Source organism: Leptidea sinapis, chromosome 12 (genome assembly GCF_905404315.1).
Source record: "Leptidea sinapis chromosome 12, ilLepSina1.1, whole genome shotgun sequence".
In the NCBI taxonomy this organism is placed as follows: Eukaryota; Metazoa; Arthropoda; class Insecta; order Lepidoptera; family Pieridae; genus Leptidea; species Leptidea sinapis.
In genome coordinates, this window is record NC_066276.1 from 1,606,424 (window position 1) to 1,624,314 (window position 17,891).

The following is a 17,891-nucleotide window of genomic DNA, read 5'->3' on the forward strand; positions in this document are numbered from 1 at the left end:
TTTTGTTTTTCAAATTTTATTTTGTGTATTAATCCTAGAAGTGAGGGTTATTACCTAAAAAAACATAATAAATTGTTAAAATATTATTTGATCGACAGCCCATGTATCAATCCGGGCGTTCGGAAGTTTCACGCAAGTATTCACAAATACGAGTAATAACTATGTATTGTTTGTGAAACTTCCGTTCTGAAGCAACCGTTTCTTTACAGAAGAGGAAGACAAACAAGCGTATGACACACCTGATGTTGATTGATATCACAAGAGAGTTGACGGCCTTTTAAGAAGAGTGTATGCGCCTATTTACCTCTCCATGTTATACATCCTGGAAACATCGCGCAATAAAGCTCATTTCAAAGTTGTCTTCATGTAATAGTGTATAAAAATATGTAATTAAGCAATTATATAACATATTGATTTTATTTAAACAAGCTCGTCCATTTAATCCAGAAGTTACAAGAACGTTAACGTAAGAATGACTTATCGGGTATAAACTAATTCTAGTAGGCTTCATAAGATACATAATAGCTTTAAGGGTAAATGTATACAATTTTATAATAAAGTCCCAGCCTCTGTTCAGGCATTATCTATAAATAAATTTAAATGTTTTATAAAAAATGGCTCTGTCGTAAGTCCTTTTACTCCCCAGCTGAATATCTAAGTGATCGGACAGCCTGGGAGTTGATTTTGATTATTTTATAGGAATAGATGATACCACCCTCTTCGCAAATAGTATCCCTCATATGGAAGAGCTACTACACAGGTTGGAAAACGTAAGTCTTGGTTTTGGCCTCAGAATTAATCGCAGCAAGATCAAAATGATGATTGTCGACCGTGCTAAGAACAACTCGCCAAAGGTTAAGAAAGTAGCAAATTGTGAGGTAGTGCCTACTTATATATACCTGGGAGCACTGATGTCAAATAATGGCGTCTGCATAGACGAAATCAAACGACGCATGGCAATCTCCAGATCGGCTATGGATAAATTGAGGAAAATATGGAAGGATCGCAATATCACTAAAACCACCAAAATACGACTTGTGAGGGCTATCATATTCCCCATATTCCTCTACGATGCTGAGACATGGACCCTACGAGAAAGTGAGAAGAAAAAGATCAATGCTCTTGAGATGTGGTGCTGGAGAAGAATGCTCGGTATATCGTGGATGGAATTCCGATCCAATGAGTCCATTCTTCCGGAGCTCGGCATCAAACAGAGACTGTCTACTACCGTACAAGCTCGCAATCTCACTTTCTTCGGGCATGTATCGCGACGTGGAAGCGACTCCATAGAACGCTTCATAGTGCAGGGTAAAGTCGAGGGCACTAGACCACCAGGCAGGTCCCCGATGAGGTGGATGGACCAAGTGAGGCAAGCTGTCGACGGTACTCTGCATGAATGCACGAGAAGAGCGGCAGTTCGCGACAAGTGGCGTCGCATTGTGAAACAGGCCACTAACCTCGACGTGACGACCACGACCACTCTGACAAGAGTGAAACGCCGAAGAAGAATAGGAATAGAAATAAAGTACACTATTTTATATTTTTATTAAAAAGAGAGCAAAAAAATAATGCTGGGAGAGTTTCTTGCGCTGCTTCTTCTCTCTCAGAGCGCCATGTGTTTCCGAAGCGGTAGTAGTATCTAGTATATTAGAAATGACATCAAAAAGAATTCTAAAGTTATCAAGTTTGAGAAAATAAATTCCTTTTTATGTCTTTTATTGGGACAGCTTCAGATTATTGACAGCTAATTACTGACAGTAGAAGGTAGTAATAGACTACTAATTACTGACAGTAGTAATTTATCTCTATCTATAGATAGTATATTGGGAACAGCCGTAATAGTGTACTGTTATCATCTGTTCTCATTCCAATTATTATCATTAAATTTGTATTTTTTAAATGACTTCAAAAAAGGAAGAGGCTCTCAGTTCGATTGGTATTTTTTTAATCATGTACGTACAGGCACGTTCGTACATGATTACGCTGAAATTTATGAACTGATTTACGTGATTCTTCTTCGAAGTTATTTTTTATTTACTTTAAATATTCATAGCATTGGTTGTACGTCAACATCTTATAAATAAGCTATAATGCATATTTTTTTGCGACTATACGACGAGATAGCATTGTAGATATTTAATAGAAGAACAAAGGGGCTGATCCACTGTTTGTGTTTATTATAACAATAATAGTTATACGTACTTTCTTTAATAAAATATTCATATCTTTGTATTTCATTATCTTTTTCATAGTAAATATTTTAATAATTCAGAAAATTAAAAACGGACGGAAAGGACTGGCTTCTTTTGAAAGCGATATAATTATTTGTGTTTTTATTATCAAACTAGCTGACCCGACAGACGTTGTTCTGTATATAATAAATAAAATAATGTTTTATATGAATTACTCAATAATATATCATAACATCAAAAATTACTTCGTAAAATATACACCCTGCTATCGTAATGAAATTGTTTCACAGCAGAACTGTCAAACTATGCGTCAATAAATTCTCTCATAGAAATTATGTATGGATACATCAAAGGAAAAACAAATTTGTTGTTTTTATTTAATTTAGCAGAATTTTCCTATTTATTCACCTTTTAAACCTTCTCTGGACTTCCACAAATAATTCAAGACAAAAATTAGCCAAATCGGTCCAGTCGTTCTCAAGTTTTAGCGAGACTAACGAACAGCAATTCATTTTTATATATATAGAAGATAGATTAAGCAGATTATGTAAGGATATTAACAATTAACAAGAAATAAAACGCCGCAAATGGAGCTGGATAGGCCACACACCCCGGAGGAATCCCAACCATATACCGAGGCAAGCCCTAGATTGGAAACCTCAAGGAAAACGCAATTGTGGCCGTCCATAGCAAACCTGGCGGCGGACTGCCATTGACGAAGCGAGGGACATCGGAAAGACCTGGAGTGATATTAAGAGAGATGCTCAGGACCGATCGCGATGGAGATGCACTGTGGATACCCTCTGCAGCAGCTAGAGGATACAAGAATTTAATGAATGATATAAACATATATTATAAAGAGGGGTATTATATTGGAGAATGTTTACCGCAGTAAATCATCTAAAACTTTAAATAGAAATTTCGATGTATTAAAATTTTTGAAAGAACACAATTTATTCATCTTGGTCTATTTATATACTGGAAAACGAAGAATCAAAGCGAACTCCACGGTATAAATTTCCACAGTCGACATATGACTTGGCATTGTTGTAAATGTCAATTTTAAAATTATATTTAACTTTGTGGGTTGTGCGCGCGCGCCGAAAGAGTAGACAGCGTCTCTTTACGCTCCGTGAATAAATTATATTTATATTACTATATACTTATAAACAGTTTCTCTAAATAAAAAAAGTGTAAAATACTCAAATACGTATTATAAGTTAACACAGTATTATAATAAGTAGTGCCAAAAACAATTATTTAATTGCAAAAACACTTAAAACTCCAAGACAAGTGCAGTGAATAAATAAAAAATCATGACCTACGACACATAAGACGTCTTATAGCGAGCACTTCGCTCAGAGAACGGCAAGTCGCACGAGTACACAATTCTAGTACATAAAACATCGCAGAGCCGAATGTACGTCATCGTGCTACATCAGCTACGAAACAACTATCTGCCGCTACGTAGCGACCTACGCAATACTACGTCTCGCTTAAAAGGACCGCTACGCTCCACTATAGACCACGGGCGAATTTAAACTTTAAGATTCAATCAACATGGAATCGCAATTACAAATGTTTTTTGACAAAATAAAGACAGAAATGAACAACCAAACTAAAGAAATTTTATCACAAATAGACGAAAAATAAAAAACCTCTAGTACTCGAAATTGAAGAACTAAAAAGAGATAACAGTAATCTAAAAAACAAATTGGAAATTTTATCACTAAATCATAAACCTACAGCGTAATATTATGATGAACAATAATAGTCGTATCATAAAACACATTCACATTCCATTTTTTACAAGTCGTTGTATATGTTACGGTATTTTCTACAATGCCTAGGCAATGTATAGAATGCCTAAAACGTTGAAACGATTGGTCAATACTATTAATTTTATATTGCTTATAGACGTATATATAGGTATTGTAAAGAATACCTGAATTACACATTTGCGGCAACCGCAGAACACATAAAAAAGATTTCTTGTATCTGTTCTGTGCCGGCTACAAAATAAAACAATCTGTAAGATTTTTTTTTAAGTTTCAGCTTCGTAGAAACTATATTACAGTATTCTTAAAAAGAAGGGAAATTATATAAAACTTTAAAAATAATAAATAAATACATTGCGCTACACAGCGATCTGAATAACTTCTACAATACTTACCTTGCCTTATCATATCTCTAAAATTTGAGGTTATTCATGTATATACGCAACACATGTCCCAAGCTGAGAACGACGCCCATTAGACTGAACGTTACTCACAACTCATAACACTCTCACATAGTCATACACACTATACAAATATCTATTTAATAACCATGAATCACAAGCACACATTATTCAGGACTTCTTCTTCTTTAATTTATATAATTACCATTTATTTGCCAGCGTTATTATTTCATTATTTCATTATAATTTAATCTGCCAAACTATGTTAAAGGCAATACATGTATATAGTTTATAGTATTAATCTGTAGAATAGAAATGCTGTAAAGTTTGCTTAAAATAAATAAAAAAATATAGGACTTATTATTTGGAGAGGGTGGCTGTTGAACTATCGTGTATGCCACTCATACTATGCTCATCTTCAAATATATTCGTTTTTGGGCGACCACACTGTGGTGCTTGTTAAGGTGTTAGTACCCAGTCAGCATTCTGTAAAGGCGCTATAGTCCTAAAAAGTAACATTTTTGAAAATATACTTAAAATACTTCTACAAATACTACGGTTCCAATTTTTGACATGTTTATCTTCATTTCTTTATCTAAACTATTGCAGTTTCAAAAACACGATTATGAAAAAAATCTCGATTGGTTTGTTTATTGAAAAATAGGCTTTTTTATTTGAATTGTTTTATATTATCATAAAACTATGATAGCTATAAACACAAAACTTATTTTATTCAATAGTTTATTATTATTCATAAATTTTCCTCGTGGGTTTCATCAATGCGCTTTGTGAATTATTTTATATTAGTTTTTTTCGTGATAAATCAAACTCGACGCCTTGGTTGCATGCTCGCTCATGGCAGCAGTACGCCCATGACCACTGTCAAGGACGGTATTGTGTTCGTTTCTCTCAGGCACTGCGTAAGATTTTAGCAAACAAGTACAAATCGGGAATCAAAGTAAAAAAATGATGATGATGCGACAGCGTATTTGCTATTATACAGTATGGTCTGCAAACATATGAAATAAATAAAAATATAAGTAATACTAGTCCACAGAACTATCGCAAAATTAATTATATAATTAAAAACTTTAAATTGAAAAAGTGAAATTTTCAAACAAAATAAATATTCAAATAAATATAGTAAAATTTAACAGTCTATATAGACAACTTACCTTGACCCCGGAACGATGTGCGAAGGCGGCAAGTGGTCGGCTTTACCTTTGATGCGTTTGATAATTTGCGACGTAATTTAAATTCACTATGTTCATTTATACGAACACTTTTTTATTTCGGGATACCTATCTGAACTGAACTTTAAATTGAATATTGTGCATTAGAATAATAATGGAAACGTACATTTTCAAATTTTCTAAATGTCCACCACATTCTTGATGAATACACAAGTTACATCACCGTACAATATTGTCCCGAAAAATTAATGTCAAATTCACAGTTATAATAATAATAACAACTAACTTTGAAACACAATTTACACATACACAAAATCAAGTACCTAGTTAACAAGTGTCTATTTCACTAATTGCATTTATTAATTTTAGTAGCTAAAAGTTAAATTATCAAATACAATTACTTTTTACTTACTACGCTAGTTTGCTAGAACTTCAATTAATAAGTACAATAAATTTTTCATAGTCAATCGTTTGAGGCAATCGCGCAAAAAGTATGAAATCACTGCGAAATGCAAATTAGCATATTTGCCCAGAAGACTCGTGAAAAACTAAAATGTTACTCAGTGCGTGAGCGATATTAAGTGATTAAAGCAACGAAAAAATAATTCCTTAATAGGGAATTCCTCACAATTATAGTTTATCGATACTTTTTTAGCAACCATCACCAAATACCTAAACATGGCTACTTTTTTGTGTTTTTCGAATATCTTAATAATTTTAACAAATTATTTATTAGATAAACTTTTTTTATTAGTTTTCAAAGAACTTTCTCCCACGTACAACCTAGCAGGCTGTGGAATGAACGTCCTTGTGCGGTGTATCGTGGACAAATGTCAAAAAAAAGTATGTACAAATTTCTAAAGGTCTAGCAATGCTCATTTCTCCATTAAAAATCCTAAGTAGGTATCAAACGGGCAAGTTGGTACGTTTTTTAACAATTAGATTGCTTTGTATTACGTAAGGTGTAAGGCATACCTACCCTACAATTCTATTTTATCGTTACTTTCCTACACATACAACAAGATAAACTAGCCTACAAACTATAACAATTATTAATAAATTAATGAATGGGTAAATTTTGTAAAAAAGAAATTATTTTCGTAAGTTCAACTTACAAAACCACTGTTTTCTGAGTGATTTCTTGAGCAGCAAATAGGTAAGTTGGTACGATTTTTTATACGTTGCTTTCAAATTACGTAACATGTCAAATAAGTAAAACATCGTTATTGTTAAGTTCTTCGCTATTCACAATAATTATCTCTCAACTCCTTTATAATTTATAAAAACAAAATCACGAAGCTGTTTAGTTTTAAATACCTAGGGTGTAGTGTATTTTTACAACAATCATTACAGATTTTTTTTTAAATAAACTTAAATAACTTATTGTCTATCGATTACAACTCCCTTTAAAGAAAGCTAATTACCGCCCGTACGAATTTAGCTTGCTTTGAATCGCACCGCCCGCGACCGTCAAAGCGACACCGCCGGCACGTGTACGCTGCCAAAGAAAACCGCCACTGGCGGCAAGGCCGTCTTATGACACTATTGAAATATTCAAGTTCATTGAACCCTTGACCCAGTTAACTAATACTACACAGTACGTATAAATTTGTGCAAAATGAATAAGTCTACTTTTTGACAAAACCAATACACGGATTTCGTTAATTTTTGGTATATCGTCAGCAAATATGCTAACAAGTATGTACTTACATTTGTTTCATAGAAGTAAGTTCCATACTGTATATAAGTAAATTGAAGTGGAAAGTACTAAAATAAAACAACATGGATATGGATATCGTGTCCGAGGTTCTCGAAGGTGCAGAGAACGAATTTGGGATCATTTTTGAAATCCAACATGGCCACTGCGCAAAATTATGCTTTCACCGCTATGGATATCATGTCCAAGGTTCTCGTGGGTGCTGAGAACGAATTTGGGATCATATTTTAAATCCAAGATGGCCGCCGCACAAAATTTATAATTTCAGCAATATGGATATCGTGGCCGAGGTTGTTTGAAATCCTCGATTTCTGAATCTGGATTTGGATTACAAAAGTGATCCCAAACTCGTTCTCTGCACCCTCGAAAACCTCGAATAAGATATCTATAGTGTTGAAATAATAATTTTGCGTGGCGGTCACCTTGGATTAAAAAAAACCTGCACGATACAAGGCTAGTAGGGAAGATGTTCTACTTTCCAGCGGCCGTGCGCTAAATCTGCACGATACAAGGCTAGTAAGGAAGCCCGAGATTAAGAAATACTCTTGCCCTGTACTTTACCCGGGGCGTAAAAAGAATAGGGGAGTCCCAGGCCCATGGGTGTCGTAAGAGGCGACTAAGGGCTTTTTAGAAGTGGGAGAGTCACGCTACCGTCTTTTGACGTCAGCACAATCGGGCCAGACTCGTCCGGGTTAATTACCACACTCGCACAGAATACCGGCGTGAAGTAGCGGCCTAGTGCCGCTATGTTTCGCATAGCATCGTAAGTGTCAAGGACCGGTGGCCATTCCCCCCCCCCTCCACCCGAATATGACAGTGGAACTTAAAAAGATTTTACCCCAGGAGGGTACCGGCTCTACCAGAGTCGGAGAATCCCTCCCCGAGCAATTTAGCACGGGCTGCTAGCGGTACGTCATATTTTACATACCCCGTGTACAAAATTGAGCACAATTTTTTGCCTCATGCCGGGGTATGTGTGTACGTTAAGGAGGATATCTGCTGTTGCCGTCTCGGCAATTTTGAGGGTACGGACCTGTCTACTCTCTGGCTCTGCGTAGATTTAGAGGACCACGTCCGCATCTATGCGTGTGTCTACAGGTCCCATAGTGGTAACGCAGAAACCGATCATCTCATGGGCTGCGTTCAAGAGGCAATTGACGACGTGCTTGCACAGATCCCCTCCACTGAAATCGTAGTCTTGGGTGATTTCAACGGGCACAATGCCGATCCTGTAGTGCCTATCCGACGTCAACATCGCAGACCACCAGCGACTCGCCGCGTTTGGCACTACAAGTCAGCAGATTGGGATAGGATGCGCTCCTTTTTTGCATCCTACCCTTAAAGCAGGGTTTGTTTCCCTTTGGATGATCCTAGTGCCTGCGCCGTTGCAGTAGCCGATGTGATACTGCAAGGTATGGATATTTTTATACCAAACTCTGTAGTACCCATCGGTGGCAGATCACAGCCCTGGTTCGATGCGTCAGTTAAAGCAGCATCTGACTGCATAAAACAGGCGTATCGAGCTTGGGTTGCAGCGCTGGGCACAAAGGATCCGAACTCCATAGTTCTTAAGAGGAAATACAACCATGCCTCCAGATTTTTCTAAGCGGAAAATCGCCCGTGCAAAGTCAAAACACATCGTAAAAATCGGTGAGCAGCTTTCCAGTTACCCGACCGGAACACGCAAGTTCTGGTCGTTGTCGAAAGCTGCTCTTGGTAACTTCAGCCAGTCGTCCATGCCGCCGTTGCACATGAGGAATGACACCCTGGCCCATACGGCAAAAGAGAAAACCGATCTCTTGTGCACTCTTTTCGCCTCCAACTCGACTCTTGACGACAACGGAAAAACACCGCCGACCATCCCGCGGTGTCAGAGCTCTATGCCTGAAGTATAGTTCAGACAGAAAACTGTTAGGCGAGCTCTGTTTTCGTTGGACGTCAGGAAGTCGAGCGGGCCGGATGGCATTTCTCCAATCGTGCTGAGAACGTGTGCCCCTGATTTGACGCCGGTGCTGACGCGTTTATTCCGGCACTCTTATTCTAAAGGCGTAGTCCCTGACTCATGGAAGTCAGCCCTTGTCCATACGATCCAAAAAAAAAGGAGACAGTTCGGATCCGGCAAACTACAGGCCTATTGCTATTACCTCCCTGCTCTCCAAAATCATGGAGAGCATAATTAGCCGTCAGCTCTTGGTATATCTAGAGGGTCACCAGTTGATCAACGACCGACAATACGGGTTTCGCCATGGTCGGTCGACAGGTGATCTTCTTGTATACCTAACACATAGATGGGCTGCGGCTATTGAAAGCAAGGTGGAAGGCCTGGCACTTAGCCTGGATATAGCGAAGGCCCTTGATTTGAGTGCCGGGAGAAACTTGTATCTTCTATCGGGTCCTCTCTTGAGAAGGTCGCGGAATGGGGAATATTGAACCTTGTCCAATTTAACCCCCAGAAGACTCAAGTTTGCGCGTTGACCACTAAAAAAACCCCATTTGTCGTATCACCGCTCTTCGACAACACTTCCCTCAAAGCCTCGCCTAGTATCGGAATACTGGGTCTCGAAATCTCGAGCGATTGCCAATTTCGTGGTCATCTAGAAGGCAAATCCAAATTGGCTTCAAAGAAACTGGGCATCATTAATAGAGCACGGCAGTACTTCAAGCCGGCCCACATACTAGCGCTCTACAAAGCGCAGGTCCGGCCTCACATGGAGTATTGCTGTCATCTCTGGTCTGGCGCACCTCAGTATAAGCTCGATCCATTTGACCGCGTGCAACGCAGAGCAGCTCGAATTATCGGGGACCCAGTGCGCTGTGAACTCACCTAACAACAGGTGACCCGTAGGCTCGTTTGTCTTCCTATTCCATAAAAAAAATACTCTTCCTCAATCGGTGTCAATCGCTCTCTCCCTTGAACAAAGACCTCCTCTTCTTGAAAAAAACGTCTCAAATTTCCGTGACGCTCTATTCCGTTTCATTTGTAAAAAAAATACCCTCATGTGCCTAAAGAAGTTTCACTTCAAAATGCATAAAAATATCACAGCATTTCGTACTCTTGCGCAACTGTAAGTTTTATAAAATATTACGCGGTCCTTCCGGGGTGGGGGTGATTGACCCGAATCGCTCAGTTCGTGTCTCAGCCATGCCCGTGTCGAACGTATATCTAACGCTATAGATACACGTTCGAGCGCTTTTTCCTAACTCCTAAAGTGTTGGGAAAAGCTAGCCTAAATAATGCATAGGTTTTTTTATTAACAAAATAAAAAATAATTATTTTGTTTATAATCAATAACTTGGTTATACATTTATTTGTAACAATATTTCAATTGCGGGACTGAATTTTTTTTAACATTTGAAATCATCAAAATATTCATACATTTACTGTTTGCGTAAAAGCCTTCGCTGTTGAACATTGTCAGTAATATTTATTTGCACTATATTAACCTATTACTTTAATCTATTTGTGGTGATATGTGAATATTGTTATTACACCACTATTAATTGAAGTGTGTATTTGTATTATGTAGACTTGTAAATATTAGATTGATAATTATTATACGATTTGTTTAATCTGTATTACAATATAATACTTGTATATAATTTATGGATTGTGTGTTAGAGACGTATGATTAACTTAGTAGACGCAATGGTTATGATTTATATTTCAGACTTGTTAATAGTATAATATAGTCTAGGCCTCCAGCGGGCCTTCACTGCCTCCTTCTTAAAGTAATAAACTAAATTAAATGTAACGAAAATGATTAAAATATAAGCAAAAAAAATTATATGAACTGTGTGGCGCGTGATTCCTTGCTAAAAGGAACTGACTCAGTATATTGTTGGTCAGTGCACAAGACACCAACACCACACTGGTTTTCAGCAGCCCCTCGTGACATTTGGAGCAAAGAGTTGTTGTAGTCTTCTCATTGTAATTATGATTTTTTTTTTCATGAACATGTAGAAAATGTATAGAGTTATAAAATATAAATATAAATCGCAATCAAACGCGCACCATATCGTGTCGTCGATGGAAATCAGCCTATCAGATAGAAGTAAATAAGTCAGTATGATAGAAGGTTGGCTCAAGTTGCAATATCACATAATTACTTTCTTATGTATTTTCTTTATCTTTCTGAAAAATCTACCTTAATTACTCTCATTTTGAACACTGAAATTTAGTTATGATCTTCTAGCAGGTCAACTTGTGCTGGAGGATCCCAACAAGAGATGAAAACTCAAATTAATTATATTAGATGGAGACAAAGATCTAAACCAGCACATCAAAGTAGTTAAAATGCAAACATGTACACCCAAATCAAGCATGTCGACGGTCTATCTGCTGGCAGTTATTGCTGTCATATTACTGAAACGAAACCCATAGGAAATATCTGAAGCGAAAATAACACATATTATAATAATAATAATAATAATAATATTGACACACTTTTTACACAAATTATCTTGCCCCAAGTTAAGCATATATAGCCTATGTTATGGGTTGCAAGACAATGATATATTTAAACAATATACTTAAGCATACATAAATTCATAGAAACATACATATAATCATACATAAATACATTTAAACATCCATGACTCGGAAACAAACATTATACTAAGGCCGAATCAGTATACAGATGCACTATGAGTGCCCATTGCTCCAATTAGAGGAAAATAATTCAAGAAATTCACCTATGAGCAAGTCGTTTGAAATAACGTCTATATATCGGGGAATTGTAAATAATATTTAAAAAAACAAATAAGTTGAAATACTGACTGTTTTTACTATCGCAGTGCCTCGCATATACGTTTTCGAATATTAAAACTTAGTATATTTCCTATTACAATGTTCTTTAAAATGTTTTATTTATGCTTTGGTACGCTATCAAAAGAAAGTTTAGTGTTTTTATTTTAATGAAATAAAAGTGTAAAATATGCAAACTGTAGGTTAAGTGAAAGTTGGGCATTATTAAGCAACCAGACGACCCTTTAACGCAATTTCTCCAATTTCTCACGGCTCTTGGACCTCGTTAACATTTCAATGTTGTTGTAATAGACAATTTTATGCGAAAACTTTTATGAGACTCGTGTGACCGTTAAGCTTTTTCAGCTGAAGTTAGGCAAATTAACTTATTCAGTGATATAATTTAGTAATAAATTTTATAGTAAATTTTTTTAAATAGTAAATTGAAAATTTAATAATGATATTTTAAATTATTCAATATCATAATCCTTCAAAAGTCTTCGTGTTTACAAACTAGCCACAATCAAATCTTTTCATTATGGACTTATAACTTATTACCCCAATTCCTAAATATTAGCAATTCAAACAATCTAATTAAACATCTGAGGTAAGCGGGCTATGGTGAAGTAATAGGTCGGGTAATAATTATTAGTACACATCATATATGGGCTATACCTACTGTAAGTTTCTGAACTGTGGTCATTTGTGAAAATGGAGTTGCGAATTTGTGAATTAGTACTTGAATGGTTGGCTCAGATAGAAAGAGCGCTCAGACGAGACGCGAGAAGTCGTGGGTTCGAGTCCCGCATCGTCCAATAAAATTATTGGTTACATATTATTTAATTTGTAAAATTAATCCCAGAAGTCAGGGTTATCGCTTTGAAATAACAAATTGTTTTACAACCAAAAATGAAACATGCTTTATCTGGATGAGGAACTCATATATTTATTATCATAGATTTAGCGGTTGCACAAAAGAAGTATAATGTTGCTGACGATGCAACACCGCACGGTTTATTCGTGGTTCAGTGATATACAGCGTAGTTGGTATTAGCAATTGTATGCACTAGTTGCATCCTTAGCTTGCTGAGCTGTTTTATTATTAAAACTACCCTCAGCTATCGCCGTTTGATTTTAGCCGTCACCAGCTGCAACTTCCGGCTACGTAATCTACATTTTCGTAAGAAAAATGTTGAAATAATTTAGCTTATTGATTTATATTATTTGCTTATCTGGATGGTTCTTGATGTACAACGATTGTTGATGTAAAATGTACGAATGTATATGAAAATTAATATCTCCGATTAATCCCAGAACTAAAATTTTCTTGGTACAAAAAAGCATATCTATAGCCAACGATAATAATTTTAAAACTACCTCCATTTTATTTAATATTTTACAATAAGTAGTTAACCGTTTAACATATGCTAAAGGTTTAACAGTACAACAATACGTCTGAAACTTGTTGAAGTACCGAGATAGATAAAGTCACATTCCAACTAAGAGTAATATCATTGTAACAGTTCGAAACAAAGACAGTCTTTCGTACCTCCATAAATACTTAAATACTAGTTGCAAGTACGACGTAAAATCCAGCAAGAAATGTGCACACATTGCAAGAATATTAATGCGTGTTAATATTCATGTTAGCTCGCTCGCTAGTCTTACTCGAGTTGTGGTTCACAAATGATGTATTTTTGCTAATTCTACGACACATTTTTGCAGAGATATTCGTTGTCGTTCAACTTGAAATAATGTGTTTAAAGCAGAAAAACCTATGTACTCTTCATGTTATAAGTTTTCACATACGGTGAGTAATGAAACAATTATATTAGCAATACACCCGATCGTAAACCAATTACGAGCGCCAGAGTCATTTTCTCTGGAAGTTCAGGGTCGCAACTCGGATTGTCCATAAATTTTGGGACTCGGCATTTATTAGGGAGAGTAATTGGTAATAAAATTTTTCTTGGTGATCAATAAAAAGCAGTTTACCAAGCGGTTGTGGTGAAATAGGTAGACCGTAGGCTCTCACCACGATGCGCCCGGAGCGATCCTCCTCGGTCATGACCTATAAATTCATGACCCACTTTGCTGATAGTTATTTCAAAATCATGAAAACAATTAGATTTATATTTGCACGAAAAAAGAGGACATTTGGTGGACTGTCAGTGTCTAATAAAATGATAACAGTTGCTTAGAAAATGTATGTTCAAGCGAATTTCGACACTTTAGTTGGTCACTATTGAATTTTTTCGATAGTAACAATGTATTGCTGTTTTTCGAATTCATAATAAAGTTAATACAATAATTTATAAGGTCGGCAACGCACTTGTGATCGCCAGTGTTTAAAGATAGTATATGCCGCGGTAATCACAAGTTGTCATTACCGCGGCGATTATCACACTTACTGGTTTTTCGAATTATAGTAAGTAAATGAGAAATAAGTTCACTCTTCTCTAAAAGATGTTGTCTGATTATGTTAAAAAGTCTTAAATACGCAAAAATTTTGTAATATTATTATGGATTGGAACTAAAAAAGAGTATCGACGCCAATCACCTTTTAGCTATGTCAACTGGAAAGCCTACGTATTGACCCACGGACAGCAACAAAATACCTGACCTCCTAGACTTTTTTATAACAAAGGGTATCAGCGAACAGAACACTATCATAAAGGCAAGCCTCGGCGGTAGCTCCGACCACTCACCTGTCCTACTTACGGTAGTCCAGTGGCCATACCCAGTGACATCCATACCGACTACCTCCACAATCACAAAACTGACTGGCGATCTTTTCAAGAATTCATTGAATCTAACCTTAACATTAATGTCTCACTCAAAACCAAGGAAGAAGTAGACGACGCATGCCTCTATATAACAAGTCTTATTCAAGTGGCGGCTTGGTCTAGTACTCCTGAGCTAAAAGACACATCGCAAGTGGCATCGGTCCCTCTTGCAGTGAAAGAAAAAATCGCTGCGAAACGTCGCCTTCGTAGAATTTTGGCAGACAAGTCATAAACCTGAGGACAAAACCAGACTAAATCGAGCCATTAAAGAACTTAAATATCTACTGGACGACGCTGTAAATGAATCGCTTACTCGGAGATTGGCGAGAATGTCTCCTAATTCAAACGGGACTCACAACCTCTGGAAGGCAACAAAGTAACTCCCACAGCCGCAACAGAGTTCTCCACCTATAAGATCTGGTAATACATGGGCGCGATCTGACGAAGAAAAATCTCAGGCCTTTGCTACATACCTGGCCGACGTATTCCAACCCAACAATATGGATAGTCAAGAAGATCCAGAAATAGACCAAATCCTAAGACAAGACCTGCTACTATGCCTGCCTTTGAGACCTACTACACCAAGAGAGGTCACTAGAGAAATAGCCAAAATGGACCCTAATAAAGCACCTGGATTTGATCTTATCACCCCCAGGCTATTGAAAGAGCTTTCTAAGAAGTGCATTACGTTTTTGACCATCCTTGTCAATGCCACATTGAGAACCTCGCATGTTCCTGCACTCTGGAAAATATCACAAATTGTTATGATCCATAAGCCTGGTAAGCCGCCTACCGAAGTCTCGTCTTATCGCCCTATTAGCCTGATGCCTGTATTGTCAAAATTGTGGGAAAGGATCATCCTGGTACGACTATCCCCTTGCCTAGATATGGGTCATGTAATAACTGACCATCAATTTGGCTTCCGGAAACATCACTCCACCATAGAACAAGTTCACAGAGTGTATTGTACAATTAGACAATGTCTGGAAAAGAAGGGATACTGTTCGGCTGCTTTTCTCGACGTACATCAAGCTTTCGATCGGGTTTGGCATAAAGGACTATTGTGCAAAATTAAAATGTACCGTCCACACTCCTACTACCTACTGATGGAGTCTTATCTTAGTGACAGAAAATTTCAAGTAAATGTCCGTAACGCAAGATCTTCCCTTTTTAGCTGCAGGGCCGGAGTACCCCAAGGCTTTGTACTTGGTCCAGTTCTATAACATATTTACAAGTGACCTACCCCAATCACCAGAAGCAGCTGTAGCAACCTTTGCCGATGATGCGGCGTTCCTCAGTTGTAACAGTGACCCCAATGAAGCGAGCAGACATTTACAAATTCAGCTCGATGCCACTTATGCTTGGCTGACCAAGTGGCGCATAAAAGCAAGCGCCGCTAAGTCCCACCACATCACATTTACCCTAAGACGGAAAACTTGTCCACCGGTCAATCTAGGCTCTGACACTACCGCAATCAACCTGCGTTAAATACCTCGGATTTTATCTGGATGGTAGGATGGTATGGAAACACCATATAAAAACGAAGCGCAACGAAATTAACTTTAGATTCAAACACTTACTCTGGCTTCTCGGTAGACAGTCTGCCTTACCACTATCTAACAAACTTAGGGTATATTGCTCCATAATAAAACCGATCTAGACATATGGAATCCAACTGTGGTCGACAGCCAGCAAATCCAACATTATGTGCCTCCAGAGAGCTCAAAACAGTATACTTAGGGTACTTTCATCGGCACCTTGGTACGCTCGAAACTCGGAAATCCATGAGTATCTGGAAATCCCAACCATATATGACGAAGTAAAACGATACTCAATCAACTATAAGGCTCGTTTGACAACTTACCCTAACCCGCTATCCAGTATACTCTTGCAGCAAAATCCAATTAGAAGACTCAAGAGAGCCGATCTGCTACTTAATTAAGGGGAGATGGGGCAGTGGCTCCACCTCGCCAAACCTTGCAACTCACCTGATTATAGTTTTGAAGACTGATCGCAGGTCTAAATAATGGAAAAAAAAATATATGGATTGGTATAAAACTGGTTTTAACTGTTTTTTGTTTTATTTTTTTTGATTGTGTTTTTCATACAAAATATGAATTTTATTAAAAGGTTGTTTCAAATTTACCGTGGTAAAATAATATTTAAAAGCATTTTACTGTTACAATATTGTTCCTGCTACGTTGCGGCTGCAGTAATTGTTAGATTTCTTTACTTAGCCCGAGGAAATTAGTCTCCGCTGAAAATAGATGGTTTTCTGGATCTCATTGCTACTATTAGCTCTTTTAGCTTAATTTTTCATTTAATTCCCCGCTTTCCTTCTTTGCACAGCAAACTATATTTTTATCACCATTTTATTCAACATTGATAAATAATATTTTAATTATCTCATATAATGTTTAAAATTAATTTAAATAATTTTTAATACATTCTTTTTATTCTAACCTAAGAGTTTCTCAACGGTAAATTAAGAAAATTTCTGGATTATTATATGGAAAAGTTAAATTAAAATCAGTATAACAAACATAATAATGAACTGAATTATTTAAATGATTTAGATAAACCATATATGAATATATATGAATAAAGGGGTCAATAGTCTGCTAACTTAAAGCATTGCTAATTCACATTCTGTCTTCTTTTATTGACCTAAGTCAGAATGAGAAAAAGCACTCCTTAGCGGCTGTTTTAAGTAAGCGGACCGTTATGAATAAGGGGGAAAGTCAATATAATTTGTAAGCTATATCTATTAAAAATTATATATTATTAATGTATATTCTGTTTATTATTTTGAATGGTAATCATGAAAATACACTTTTAGTTAATTTGAGAATGAAACGTTTACGTAGTGAAAAAACTAATATGAATGAAAAAATTACCACATTTTCGTCATGATTATAACATAGTTTCTCATTAGGAATGAGGTAGGCAAAGTTTTTATTGCCACATATAAAAAAAAATACTTTGCTTAACAGCTTTCAAACAGTCAATATTTTAATAAAACCAGCCCGCGTCGTCATCATAATATTTCACGGATTATGAATATGATTTTATTAATCCAA